At 45.0% G+C, this 14,705-nt stretch overlaps 2 pseudogenes across 1 annotated transcript in view; one reads left to right on the top strand and one right to left on the bottom strand.

The window, feature by feature from the left end:
* LOC147119745 (uncharacterized) overlaps window positions 1-14,705 on the bottom strand; it is a 420,036-nt pseudogene that overhangs the window by 280,213 nt on the left and 125,118 nt on the right. The window lies entirely within an intron of this gene.
* On the top strand, window positions 8,157-14,503 carry LOC147119747 (putative G protein-coupled receptor 139; annotated as a pseudogene).

Below are 14,705 nucleotides of genomic sequence, written 5' to 3'. Positions count from 1 at the left end.
ATTCAAGAAAGAGTTGGCTACATTTCTTAAGGCTAAAGGGATCAAGGGATATGGGGAGAAGGCAGGGACAGGGTACTGAATTTGAATGATCAGCCATGATCTCATTGAATGGTGGAGCAGGCTCGAAGGACCGAATGGCCTACTCCTGCTCCTATCTTCTATGTTTCTATGTTTCTGTGAACCTGCGCTGCACTCCCTCTATGGCAAGTATATCCTTTCTTAGGTAAGGGGACCAAAACTGCGCACAGTACTCCAGGTGTGGTCTCACCAAGTCCTCTATAACTGTAGTAAGACATCCTTGCTCCTGTACTCAAATCCTCTTGCAATGAAGGCCAACATACCATTTGCATTCCTAACTGCTTGCTGCACCTGCATGTTTGCTTACAGTGACTGGTGTACAAGGACACCCAGGTCCCTTTGTATATCAACATTTCCCAATCTATCACCATTTACATAATATCCTACCTTACTGTTTTTCCTACCAACGTGGATAATTTCACATTTATCCACGTTATACTGCATCTGCCATGTACTTACCCAATCATTCAACTTATCTAAATCGCCTTGAAGCCTCTATGCATCCACCTCACAACTCACAAACCCGCCTAATTCTGTGTCGTCAGCAAACTTGGAAATATTACATTAGGTTCCTTCATCCAAATCATTGATATATATTGTGAATGCTGGGGCCGGAGCACTGATCCCTGTGGTACTCCACTAGTCAGCGGCTGCCATCCCGAAAAAGACCCATTTATTCCTACTCACTGTTTCCTGTCTGTTAACCAATTTTCAATCCCATGTGCTGTAATTTTGCACTCTAACTTCTTATGTGGGACTTTATCAAAGGCCTTCTGAAAATTCAAATACACCACATCCACTAGTTCTCCCTTATCTATTCTACCAGTTACATCCTTAAAAATCTCCAGTAGGATTGTCAAACACGATTTCCCTTTCATAAATCCATGTTGAGCTTGTCTAATCCCGTTGATATTTTCAAAGTGTCCTGTTATCACATCCTTTATAATAGACTCTAGCATTTTCCCTATTACTGATGTTTGGCTAACCGGTATGTAGTTCACTGTTTTCTCTCTCCCTCCTTTTTTAAATAGTGGGGTTACATTTGCCACCCTGCAATCTGCAGGAACTGTTACACAATCTATAGCATTTTGGAAGATGACAACCCATGCATCCACTATTTCCATGGCTACCTCTTTTAGAACTCTGAGATGCAGATTATCAGGCCCTGGGGATTTATTGGCTTTCAGTCCCATTAATTTCCCCAGCACTATTTTTTTACTAATACTAATTTCCTTTAATTCCTCCTTCTCAGTAGACCCTTGGTTCCCTAGCATTTCTGGGAAGTTATTTGTGGCCTCTTCTGTGAAGACAGAACCAAAGATATGTTTAATTGCTCTGCCATTTCTTTGTTCCCATTATAAATTCCCCTGTTTCTGACTTTAAGGGACCTACATTTGTTTTCAGTATTCGTTTTCCTTTCACATACTTGTAGAAGCTTTTACAGTCCGCTTTTATGGTCCTTGCAAGTTTACTCTCATACTCTATTTTTCGCCGCTTATTCAATCTCTTGGTCCTTTTTTGCTGAATTCTAAACTGCTCCCACCCTCAGGCTTGCTACTTTTTCTAGAACTTTATATGACTCCTCTCTGGATCTAATACTATACTTAATTTCTTTTGTTAGCCATGGTTGGGCCGCATTTCCTTTTGTGTTTTTGCGCCAGAAAGGAATGTATAACTGTAGCAATTCATGCATTCGTTTCTTAAATGTTAGCCACTGCCTATCCACCGTCAAGCCTTTTAATGAAGCTCCCCAGTCTATCATAGCCAACTCCCTCCTCATACATTCGTAGTTTCCTTAGTATAGATTTAGGACCCTAGTTTCGGATTCTCTGCACCCGCGCTAAGGCCTTGAGATTCTTCCTAAAGTCCGGTGCCCAGAATTCGCTACAATACTCCAGCTGGGCTTAAGACCAGTGTTTTATAACGGTTTAGTAGAACGCCCTTGCTTTGGTACCCTAAGCCTCTACTGATAAAGCCAAGGATCACGTATGCATTTTTAGTAGCCTCTTCAACATATCCTGCCAGCTAAAAGACCATTTCACCAGACTGTCTCTGTACTCCTGAAGTCTGTTACTATCCTGATACAGAAATATAGACACTCTTATGTTTAAAGGTTTCACTTGGTGGATTAGCAATACTATGGAACAAGAATAAAGCTACCAATAACAACAATATAAGGCGGTTACAGTTGTTAGCTCCTGGTCAGGTATACTGTCTCACCTAGCTTTTGGCATTTAGCAAAAAGGGTGCTGCTACACAAAGCTTTATCATCACCTTGGGAACAAAAGGAGCTGAGCCATAGAATCAGTCATCAAGCTAAGGAGAGCAGTTCTAAGTCACCAACACATCACAACAACTGGTGAAATTGAAAGAATGCTAAGGCAATCAGAACTATGGAGGCCCACAAGGCCATAAGGAGACCTGTACATGCACGTTGTCCTATGCACTCCTGAGAGGAACAAATTGCTATACAACCGAGATAAAGGATGATGGAGCAACAGAATGTGGCACTTCTGAAACAAGTTAACACAGTGTCAGCATAAGGGTGGCATTAATGACTAGGAGATAAGAACAAATATGTGTGCATGCAGCCCAAGGTAGCCAATAGTATGAAGGTAGAGCCTGTTCCCTTCAAAAGATTTAGCACTCAGAACAGTCTGAAATCCATTGAGTTGATGGTAACGGATGAAATTCAAGTTTGAGCATCTTGAAATCTGCGAGGTAAATAATTTGTATTAATTACTTGTCATTTAATGTGATACTGTATAACGGTTGTATAAAAACAATACTGCTATTATTCAATTTATGTTCAAGCTTGATGCTTAAAAGGCAAATGGCATATTGGCCTTTATTGCAAGGGGCTGGAGCATAAGAGTAAGAAAGTCTTGCTACAATTGTACAGGGCCTTGGTGAGACCACACCTGGAGTACTGTGCAGACTTTTGGTCTCCTTATCTAAGGAAGGATATACTTGCCTTGGAGGCGGTACAACGAAGGTTCACTAGATTGATTCCTGGGATGAGAGGGCTGTCCTATGATGAGAGATTGTGTAGAATGGGTCTATACTCTCTGGAGTTTAGAAGAATAAGAGATGATCTCATTGAAACATACAACATTCTGAAGAGGATTGACAGGGTAGATGCTGAGAGGTTGTTTCCCCTGGCTGGAATGTCTAGATCTAGGGGGCAAAGGCTCAGGATAAGGGGTCGGCCATTTAAGACCGAGATGTGGAGGAATTTCTTCACTCAGAGGGTTGTGAATCTATGGAATTCTCTGCCCCAGTGGGCTGTGAATGCTGAGTCTTTGAGTATATTCAAGGCTGAGATAGATAGATTTATAAATCTTGGGGAATCAAGGGATATGAAGATCGGGCCGGAAAGTAGAGTTCAGCTCGATGATCAGCCATGATCTTATTGAATGGTGGAGCAGGCTTGAGGGGCCGTATGGCCTAATCCTGCTCGATTTCTTATGTTCTTAAAACCACTCGGGCCAGAATCACATGGAAGTTATTCTTGCTGGACTCACAATCATTTGCTGTTTGTAATGAGGATCTGAATTCGCAATGACCTAAGATACTGAGCTCACATCTGCAACGCGTTTGACTTCAGAAGCAACAATCATCAGGTGTGGTTGTAAGTCCTGGCTTGTAATTGCATGTTTAAATATTATTGCATGCACTGTATGATTAATGAACATAATACACGTAATTTTCAATGTTTAAGAACCTTATCTGTTAGAGGATTAAACTAAAAATAAGACCCCTATCTCTAGCAAATGCTCAGTTAAGGGATATCCGTTGAGCCAACAGAATGGGCGTTAAAAATAACCAGAATCGCCCTGGTCATTTAGCAGGAAAAATCTTGAAAGTTAACGTTGCCAATCTTTCTCCAGGGACCCGCATGTTGGAAAATTCCTGTATGTGAGCATCGGCTGGAGGCAGGATAACCCTCAGCTGTGACTCCCCGCTCTACTGGTAGAATACTCTGTCCACTCTGAATTTCAGGCACAGCGTATAACAGGTGGCCGGTTCAATACCGCCCGTTGTGCGCCACCGCTGAGACGAATTTCTAGGCCTCGCTGACTAGCGCCATACATGAAGAGTAGCGACGTTGGTGAGGTACGGGTGGTGGAAGGGGCGGGAATTCCTCCGGTGATCATGGAACCGGACTGAGCACAAGGCATCGCCAGCAGGAGACAAGGGGAGAACAAAACCGCGTTCACACAGTACAGGTCCGGGATTGTCAAACGGAATGGGTCATTGAAAATGTGTTCATATTGGATCTATGGTCGGTGGCCTTCTTTCAATTCACCAACTACATCCCGAGATGTCTCAATCACCTCATGGATGTCATTATCTTCAACATCGGAGCATGTTTGCAACGGCCTTCTACCCTTCCTTCGACCTCCAGCTCCCCGTCTGCCGCCTATTCCCCCCACTCTTACCAACTGTACACACCGACCCTGTCTTTTCACGGTTTACCGCACATCTCTCTCATGCCTCCTCCCCATTCATTTCCTCCATCCGACCCACCTTCTGCTCCATAGATTCCAGTGCATTGAATTCAATACCGCTCAGCTCCACTCTCTTTTCCCGGTGCTGGGTGATAGTGTCAATGATTCTCTTTCCACAGGGAGCATCCTGACTCCTTCAAACGTGCTGTCCCCATCCTCTCCTTAAAACACCAAACATCATGCAACCATGCTCTCCAACTACCACCCTCTTTCAATCCCACCAGTCCAGCGGCCCTCCCTGGTCACAGCTCCAGAATCTTTGACAATTATGTTGTCGGCCGGTCTGAGCGTTTTCGCTGAAATCAGGTGTCTCCTGATCGAGAAAGTCAATCTCAAGCGTCTCCAGGTGACGCAGTTCTAGTCCTGTGCAATTGGTCACCTTGTGAGGACTGGGATGGTGACGTGTGGTGGACAACGCCCATGACTCTACACTAAATGCGAAATCACATATTCTTATCATTTTTGCTGAAGTCATAGGCAATTATTAAAAAAAGTTAAAGGCAACTGAAGTGAATTTTCTTGGCGGTTCCCACGCTCGTCCACTGTAACTTTTTCAGAAGAGACCGAGAAACCTCGGGAATACAGTGTAAAGGAGACAATGAAGGATTCATTCAGTTTCAACCTTGTCTCAGTGGTAACAATCTCACCTCTGAGTCAGAAGGTTGCGGGTTGTATTCCTACTCTAGAGATTTGCGCACATGATTGAGGCAGACACTCCAGCGCAGTACTGAGGATGTGCTGCATGTCGGAGGTGATGTCTTCCAGAAGAAACTTAAATCAAGACCCCATCTCCTCTCTCGGTTGGATGTAAAAGATCCTATGGCACTATTCGAGAAATAGAAGGCAGTTCTCCTGGTGTTCTGGTAATTTATCTATTAAAAAACATCAGCAAAGACGCCTCTTTTCAATCTCCTGGATTCAACATCGAATTCAACAAGTTCAGGTCAAAGCCACTGCTTTCATTGCATCGGAAAGCAGGAACTGGTAATGACTCTTCTGTTGACATTTACACCTCCTCTGGAGCCACCTTTTGTTTCTTTACTTGTCCCCTTACCAGTTCCTTTTGCCTTCCACCATCATCTCTTTTGTCTTTTAATCTCTCCTGCCTTCCATCCTCTCACAGACCTTCCATTTTGTTATTTCGTCTCCTCCCCCTTCTCTGCCCCTGCACTTGCTTAAAATCTGTTACAGCTCTAACTTTATCCAATTATGATGAAAGGTCACCGACCTGAAACGTTAACACTGTTTCTGTCTCCACAGATGCTGCCTGACCTGCTGAGTATGTCCATCATTTTCTGTTTTTATTTCTGATTTCCAGCACCCGCAGTATTTGCTTTTGATCTCTCATAGATTGTTAGTGCCAGAGAGCATCTCAGTTCAGCCTAATTCTGTCCTTAGTAAGAGATTAAATAGCAGAGGCTCTAACCATCGTTTTCCCATCCTCTCTGGCTACAGGTGTGGTGCCAGAGGACTGGAGGGCTGCTAACGTGGTACAGTTGTTTAAAAAGGGAGAAGGGGTTAGCCCGAGTAATTACAGGCCAGTCAGCCTAACCTCGGTGGTGGGAAGATTATTGGAAAAAATTCTGAGGGTCAGGATAAATCTTCATTTAGAAAGACACGGATTAATCAGGGATTTGTCAAGGGAACATCGTGTCTGACTAACTTGGTTGAATTTTGGGGGGAGGCAACAAGGAGGGTCGATGAGAGTAGTGTGTTTGATGTAGTTTATATGGATTTTAGCAAGGCTTTTGATATGGTCCCGCAGGGCAGGCTGGTCACGAAATTAAAAGCTCATGGGATCCAAGGGAAAGTGGCAAGTTCGATCCAAAATTGACTCAGAGGCAGGAAACAAAGGGTGATGGATGAAGGGTGATGGATGAAGGGTGATTTTGTGACTTGAAGGCTGTTTCCAGTGGGGTTCCGCAGGGCTCAGTACTGGGTCCTCTGCTTTTTGTGGTATCAATCATTTCGACTTGAATTAGGAAGTATAATTATGAAGTTTGCAGATGATATAAAAATTGGCCGTGTGGTTGAGAATGAAGAAGAAGGCTGCAGACTGCAGGAAGGTATCAATAGACTGGTCAGGTGGGCAGAACAGTGGCAAATAGAATTCAATCTGAAGAAGTGTGAGGTAATGCATTTGGGGAGGGCCAACAAGGAAAGGGAATACACTATAAATGGTAGGACACTGAGAAGTGCAGAAGATCAGAGGCATGCATGTCAACAGATCCCTGAAGGTAGCAGGCCAGGTAGATAAGGTGGTTAAGAAGGCAGACGGGAAACTTACCTTTATTAGCATAGATAACATAGCAGGGAGATTTTGCTAAAACAGTATAAAACACTAGTTAGGCCGCAGCTAGAATACTGCGTGCAGTTCTGATCACTTCATTACAGGAAGGATGTGATTTCCCTAGAGGGGGTGCAGAGGAGATTTACGAGGATGTTGCCTGGGCTGGAGAAATTTAGCTATGAGGAAAGATTGGATAGGCTGGGGTTGTTTTCACTGCAACAGAGGAGGCTGAGGGGAGACCTAATTGAGGTGTATAAAATTATGATGGGCCTAGATAGAGTGGATAGAAAGGACCTTTTTCCCTTAGCAGAAGGGTCAATAACCAGGGGGCATACATTTAAAGTAATTGTTCCGAGGTTAAGAGGGAAGTTGAGGAGAAATGTTTTCAACCAGAGGGTGGTGTGGGTCTGGAACTCACTGCCTGAGTACATTTACAGAGTACTTGGATATGCACTTGAAGTGCCCTAACCTACAAGGATACGGACCAAGTGCTGGAGAGTGGGATTAGGGTGGAGAACTCTTTGTCGGAGGGAACGGACAAGATGGGCCGAATGGCCCCCTTCTGTGCTGTAAATTTCCATGATTCTCTGATTAACCGGAAGCCGACAGCCTGGAGACTTTGGTCAGAAATCAGCAGCAACAACAATGATTGAGTTTCCTGTCTCGGCCCCCGGGGCATTTGGTCTGAAATCAGCAGCAAGAACAATGAATGAGATTCTTGTCCCGGCCCCCGGGGCATTTGGTCTGAAATCAGCAGCAAGAACAATGAATGAGATTCTTGTCCCGGCCCCCGGGGCATTTGGTCTGAAATCAGCAGCAAGAACAAGGAGTGAGTTTCTTGTTCCGGCCCCCGGGGCCTTTGGTCTGAAATCAGCAGCAAGAACAATGAGTGAGTTTCTTGTTCCGGCCCCGGGGCCTTTGGTCCAAAATCAGCACAAGAACAATGAGTGAGTTTCTTGTTCCGGCCCCGGGGCCTTTGGTCCGAAATCAGCACAAGAACAATGAGTGAGTTTCCTGTCCCACCCCCGGGGGGACCTTTGGGGCCGATTGTTTTCTCAAGCGCTGGATGAAACGATCATTGTGGAATTTGGGTGTTTTCTACTATATTATGAAACACCCATCCATTGTTATTAAAACAAAGACGTGAACCCGAGTGACGTCATCTGTTTGTTCAAATAACTGTAATTAACATAAATGGTGATTGGGCCTAATTGTGTCACTGGAGGTTTCCAACAACTATAAATGAGGGACCGTCGAATATTTCACACAGCACATTCAGAGCCTCGTCTACACTCGAAGCGACCTGATAGAAAATCCGGGGAAATGCACGGACAAGTTACGGGGCCAGTCTACGCCATTTACTATCCTGTCCTTGCAGCTTTTGGTGTCCCGGGTAAGTCACTGCGATCACTGATTCATTTAACCGATCATTTTGAGCTGTCTCGCTGCTGTCGCCGTGTAACTGGTGATGTAACGTGTTTCCTTGGTACAGAGTCCACCCATCTCTGCTATTGATTCAATCGATACTGCTCACTCACTGCCCATTTCTTGTCTAAGGCGCAGCTATAGAGAAATTTTTAAACTTTACATTCAAATATAATTAATATTATGGGATTATTATATTCCCCTGTGTTTTAGGCCGAGTGCTGCCGTGAGATTCTAAATAAGTCTTCGTGGTTTACATTCTATTAGACTGGGAGTGAGAAGTACAGAGGGCGGAACACACCGCCCACCATCCATGTCCAACACCAACACTTCGAACTGTGCCTCACTTCACTCCGATCATTTTAATTACACTGGGAGTGGGGAAGGTCACAGGGCAGAGCAGACCGCTCTCCATCCATGTCCAACACCAACATTTCGAACTGTGTCTCACTTCACTCCAATCATTTTAATTACACTGGGAGTGGGGAACGTCACAGGGTGGAACACACCACCCACCATCCATGTCCAGCACCAACACGTTGAACTGTGTCGCACTTCATTCTAATCATTTTAATTAAACTGGGGGTGGGGAAGGTCACAGGGTGGAACACACGGCTCGCCATCCATGTCCAGCACTAACATTTTGAACTGTGTCTCACTTCACTCTGATCCTTTTTATTAAACTGGGAGTGTGGAAGGTCACAGGGCGGAACACACCGCTCACCATCCATGTCCAACACCAACACCTTGAACAATGTCTCACTTCACTGCGTTCATTTTAATTTGACTGGGAGTGGGGAAGGTCACAGGGCAGAACAGACCGCTGTCCATCCATGTCCAACACCAACATTTCGAACTGTGTCTCACTTCACTCCGATCATTTTAATTAATCTGGGAGTGGGGAAGGTCACAGGGTGGAACACATGGCTCGCCATCCATGTCCAGCACTAACATTTTGAACTGTGTCTCACTTCACTCCGATCCTTTTTATTAAACTGGGAATGGGGAAGGTCACAGTGTGGAACACAACGCTCACCATCCATGTCCAACACCAACACTTCGAACTGTGTCTCACTTCACTGCGATCATTTTAATTTGACTGGGAGTGGGGAGTGTCACAGGGTGGAACACACCGCTCGCCATCCATGTCCAGCACCAACACGTTGAACTGTGCCTCACTTCACTCCGATCATTTTAATTAGACTGGGAGTGGGGAAGGTCACAGGGCAGAACACACCGCTCCCCATCCATGTCCAACACCAGCACTTGGAACTGTGTCTCCCTTCATTCCGATCATTTTAATTAGACTGGGAGTGGGGAAGGTCACAGGGCGGAACACACCGCTTACCATCCATGGCCAACACCAACACGTTGAACTGTGCCTCACTTCACTCCAATCATTTTAATTAGACTGGGAGTGGGGAGGGTCACAGGGCGGAACACATGGCTCACCATCCATGTCCAGCACCAACATTTCGAACTGTGCCTCACTTCACTCCGATCATTTTAATTAAACTGGGATTGGGGAAGGTCACAGGGCAGAACACCCCGCTCTCCATCCATGTCCAATACCAACACGTTGAACTGTGTCTCACTTCATTCTAATCATTTTAATTAAACTGGGAGTGGGGAAGGTCACAGCGTGGAACACACGGCTCTCCATCCATGTCCAACACCAACATGTTGAACTGTGTCTCACTTTATTCCACTCATTTTAACTAAACTTGGTGTGTGGAAGGTCACAGGGTGGAACACTCGGCTCGCCATCCATGTCCAGCACTAACATTTTAAACTGTGTCTCACTTCACTCCGATCATTTTTATTAGACTGGGAGTGGGGAAGGTCACAGGGCGGAACACACGGCTCGCCATCCATGTCCAGCACTAACATTTTAAACTGTGTCTCACTTCACTCCGATCATTTTTATTAGACTGGGAGTGGGAAAGGTCACAGGGCGGAACACACGGCTCACCATCCATGTCCAACACTAAGATTTTGAACTGTGTCTGATCATTCGGTGGTTCCGGGACCGCCCGCAGTTTCTGCTATCACCCACTCGGCAGTAGAGCCACTGCTTGTGGCTGGTGATCAGCGGAATCAGAAGGACTATCGAGGCTAATATCTCAACATATTTTATGCTTCCTTTATCCCCATTCATTAAAAGTTCCAAGGAGCGGTCGCCTACTTTAACCTGGGCTCAGTTTAAATCATTTCCTCTTGTCCCTTCACGTCAATTATTTCCACTGGTGTTAACTACAGAACGTTTTAAACTTTTTAAATGTAACACAATATACCCTGGAAAACTGGGATAACTGTTCAGATTGTGAATGTTGTGTTGGTTTTCTATTATTCGCGGCATTATCACTTAATTGCAACATTTTTCCAGTTTTCTTCCCTTCTCTGATGCAAAGCCGGGCGGTTCCAAAGGTGCCGGCAACTCTCGGGCACCTGAGCCTTTCTCCATATTAAGGTTATTTGTAGCATAATTGGTAGAGCGATGGTGGAACTACAATCCCTGTATTCAGAGGGAGGAATCTCAGCCTAGAACTCCGGAATTTGAGTTTCCAATCCAAGCTGACTCTCCATAACAATAGTGATGGTGGAAGTACACTGTTAGTTATGTATTAAGACAGCAATATCTCAGTTTAGATCTCCGGGATTTGAGTTCCCAATCTAGGGCGTTCCTCCATAACAATAGAGTGATGGTGGGACTACATTGTCGGTTGTATATTAAGACAGCAGGATCTCAGTGTAGATCTCCGAGATTTGAGTTTCCAATCCAGGCTGACCTGCCATAACAATAGAGTGATGGTGGGGCTACATTCTTATTTGTGTATTAAGACAGCAGGATCTCGGTGTAGATCTCCAGGATTTCAGTTCCCAATCTAGGGCTCTCCTGTATAACAACAGAATGATGGTGGAAATACATTGCTATTTGTGCATTAAGACAGCAGGATCTCGGTGTAGATCTCCAGGATTTGAGTTCCCAATCTAGGGCGATCCTCCATAACAACAGAATGATGGTGAAAATATATTGTTGTTTGTGCATTTGTCAGGGTTGGGGAGCCATGGGGCCGTATAAATACGAGGCCGTGCTCTCCGGGCAAGGTAGGTTCTGGACCCAAGTGCAGAAACCAGACAAGAGACACATATACCGTACTTTGTTTGAACTTTACTAGATTTACACATAACTAGATTAACACAAGGGACACAGCAATATACATAAGAACTAGAGACAAGAGAACTCGAGACAGAAACACAACAAGCATACATAAGAACTAGAGACAAGTTACAAGACAGCTAGTCAAGATAGGAACTCCGGACAGCTTCCATGAGGAAGCCCACTTGTCTATACTGAGCTTGCGACAAGCTACCACAAGGGGCAACCGGCTTGCCGAGGCTAAACTCCAGACAAGCTACCCCAAGGGTAATCGGCTTATCAATGCAAAGCTCAAGACAAGATCCCAACGGCTCCCACATAGCAACACGCTAGTCCAAACAGCACCTTACCAAGACAAGCAACTTAACAGAACAAGACTTAAATACATCTTAAATCCAGAGACAAGAACACAGACTTAGATACATAGCTCGAGAGAACTAGAACACAGACTTAGATACATAGCTCGAGAGAACTATGGCAGCCAGCTTGTGAAGGCAAGCTGCCATAGGGCAAAGGCTAGTCACACAGAGCACCTAGTCAAGACAGAGGACATTGTCAAGACTAACTCCCTGGTCCACCCTAGTGAGGACTGAGCACTGAGTGAAACAACCATAGAACTTATATACCAAGAAAACCAGGTGAAACCCATGAACAGCTAACAGGCCATTAAGAATTAACACAGGACACAAACAAAATCCAAACAAGTGAAGGTGCCATCTAGAGGCTAGGAAAGGGGCTGACTGGCACCGTCACAGCATTAAGATAGCAGGATCTCAGTGTAGATCGCCGGGATTTGAATTCCCAATCTAGGACGATCCTCTATAACAATAGAGTGATGGTGGGATTACACGCTAATCTGTATACACAGAGAGAAGTCTCTCAGCCTGGATCTCCGGGATTTGAACTTCCAATCTTGGCAGGCCGTCCAGTGCACTGCTGATGGTGAGCGGCATTGTCAGAGCTGCTATTCATCAGATGAGATGTTAAGATCACAGCCTCATTTCCCTATTGCGTTGAGTCAGGTGCCCCTTAAGAATCCTCAGACGCTATTTGAAGATCAGGCAGCGCTCCTGATGTTTTGACAAAAATCTCCATCTCAATTCACATGAGACCAACCCCTTGATGTCTCTGAAAGACACTCCGGAAATATTGCGCCTGATTCCGTGTATTCCCATTAAAACTGAGAGGCGTCACACGGCACGGGCTTTGGAAAGTAATTCATTACTCATTAATGTACAGCTATAACATTGACCTGGTTTAATCATCAAATAACGAATTAATTTCTAAAGTGATTACAATGATTACTAGCTCCATTTCCGCCCAGCAGATATACTCAATTCACTAAATACCTACAGAGCGGGCTGATATCAAAAACTTATAATATTGGGAACTGGATGTAATAATAAATGAAATATTTTGCATTTAATGGATATTATTTATTGAAGACACGTAACATGCCAATGAGCTGTTGGTAATAGTTAATGAACATCAAATAGTTATTTAGTTAGTTATTTAGTTAGTTAGTAAGCTGCATCGACCCTACCATCCGGCCTATTTCCCGAAATCCTTGCTGTTCTTTTGTGGCCATTTCTTCTTTCTGTTTAAGTTCTCTGGATCTTGATCTGGCGATTGGCTTTGACACTGCTCTTCCAACCTGGTTCTCTCATCCTCCTCTCAGCCAGCGCTGCTCAACACCCCGTGCACTTTCCACCCCTCACTCCTGTCACTGTCACTGGCTCGTCTGGTCTCTTTGTTTCCGGAAGTTCACTCCGCCCGGCAAATGCATGATCATTGTGTAGAATCCTGTTCCTGATGAGGGCTATGTCAGGCTATGGTCAGCGACCTACCAGTCAGGGTCACCTTCCTCGTAAACAGATCAGTTGGGGCCTAGCTCCGTTTAGGGATCCGCTCCAGAGGGACATCAGTGGTGAGCCTCAGTGAGTGATCAGGCGACGCTTCAGTGGAATTGTAAAATCGGTTGTTAGAACCACGACTGCACGGCGGTAAAAGCAAAAACTCACCCAGTTCTTATGTCGGATGATGAATTTTATTTAAATTCAAATTGAGTCCATAGGTAACGAGTGAGAACTTTCGAGTAAAACACTGTTTTAGTCACCTGTTCTTTTCCATCCACAGCTAACCTGGTGACGATTGTGACCCTGTACCGAGGAAGGTGCGGTCTCTCCAAATGTGTCACTCGGTACCTGGTGTCCATGGCGGTGACGGATCTTCTGGTTATTATCACCGCTGTGATATTAAACCGGATCAGTGTTATTTATTTTCCAGTTCTTTTCCTCTCTATCACTCCAGTCTGCAGCCTAAAAATCGCTGTAATCTATGCAGCCAGGGACAGCTCTGTCTGGCTGACGGTCGCTTTCACCTTAGATCGATTTGTGGCCATTTGTTGCCAGAAGCTGAAAACAAAATATTGCACCGAGAGAACGGCTGCGATTGTAATAGGAGCGATCTGTGCCGTGAGCTGCGTAAAAAACATCCCCTGGTACTTTGTATATGAGCCTTTGTATATAATTAACGGTGTCCCGTGGTACTGCAACATTAAGCAAAGTTTTTATACTGAACTTCTATGGACGGCGTTTGACTGGATTGACCGTATTTTAAACCCCTGTGCCCCGTTCCTCCTGATGTTACTGTTCAATGCTCTGACCGTCAGACACATTCTAGCGGCCAGTAGAGCACGCAGGAGACTCCGGGCCCACAGCAATGGAGAGAATCAGAGTGACCCAGAGCTGGAGAGCCGGAAAAGGTCCATTGTTCTTACTCTTCACCATCTCGGGCAGTTTCATCCTGTTATGGGTGGCCTATGTTGTAAATTTCCTGTATGTGCGAATTACGAACGATTATAAGATCTCGGGTTTCAATGATCCAAAGTTCATTCTCCAGGAAAGTGGAAACATGCTCCAGCTCCTGAGTTGCTGCACCAACACCTGTATTTATGGAGTGACCCAGACTAAATTCAGAGAGGAGTTCATGAAAATGTTCAAATCTCCGGTGAACCTGATCATTAAAATAGTTAAATAATGGAAACAGTCGAATGAGTTTCTGTCATAGCGCATGGTTAAGTTTCACAGTCCATCCTGAACTGTTCCTCAGTGCACCCTGCCACCCTGGAACACATCAACAGACACTGTTTCACAGTCCATCCTGAACTGTCCCTCACTGCACCCCGCCACCCTGGAACACACCAACAGATACTTCCCCAACACTGGAGAAAACTCATTGA

Source organism: Somniosus microcephalus, chromosome 4 (genome assembly GCF_052327205.1).
Source record: "Somniosus microcephalus isolate GS21.2 chromosome 4, FLI_Smic_1.0, whole genome shotgun sequence".
NCBI classification, from domain to species: domain Eukaryota; kingdom Metazoa; phylum Chordata; class Chondrichthyes; order Squaliformes; family Somniosidae; genus Somniosus; species Somniosus microcephalus.
Note: the sequence above shows the minus strand (reverse complement) of the source record. Positions and strands in the feature narration are given on the sequence as shown.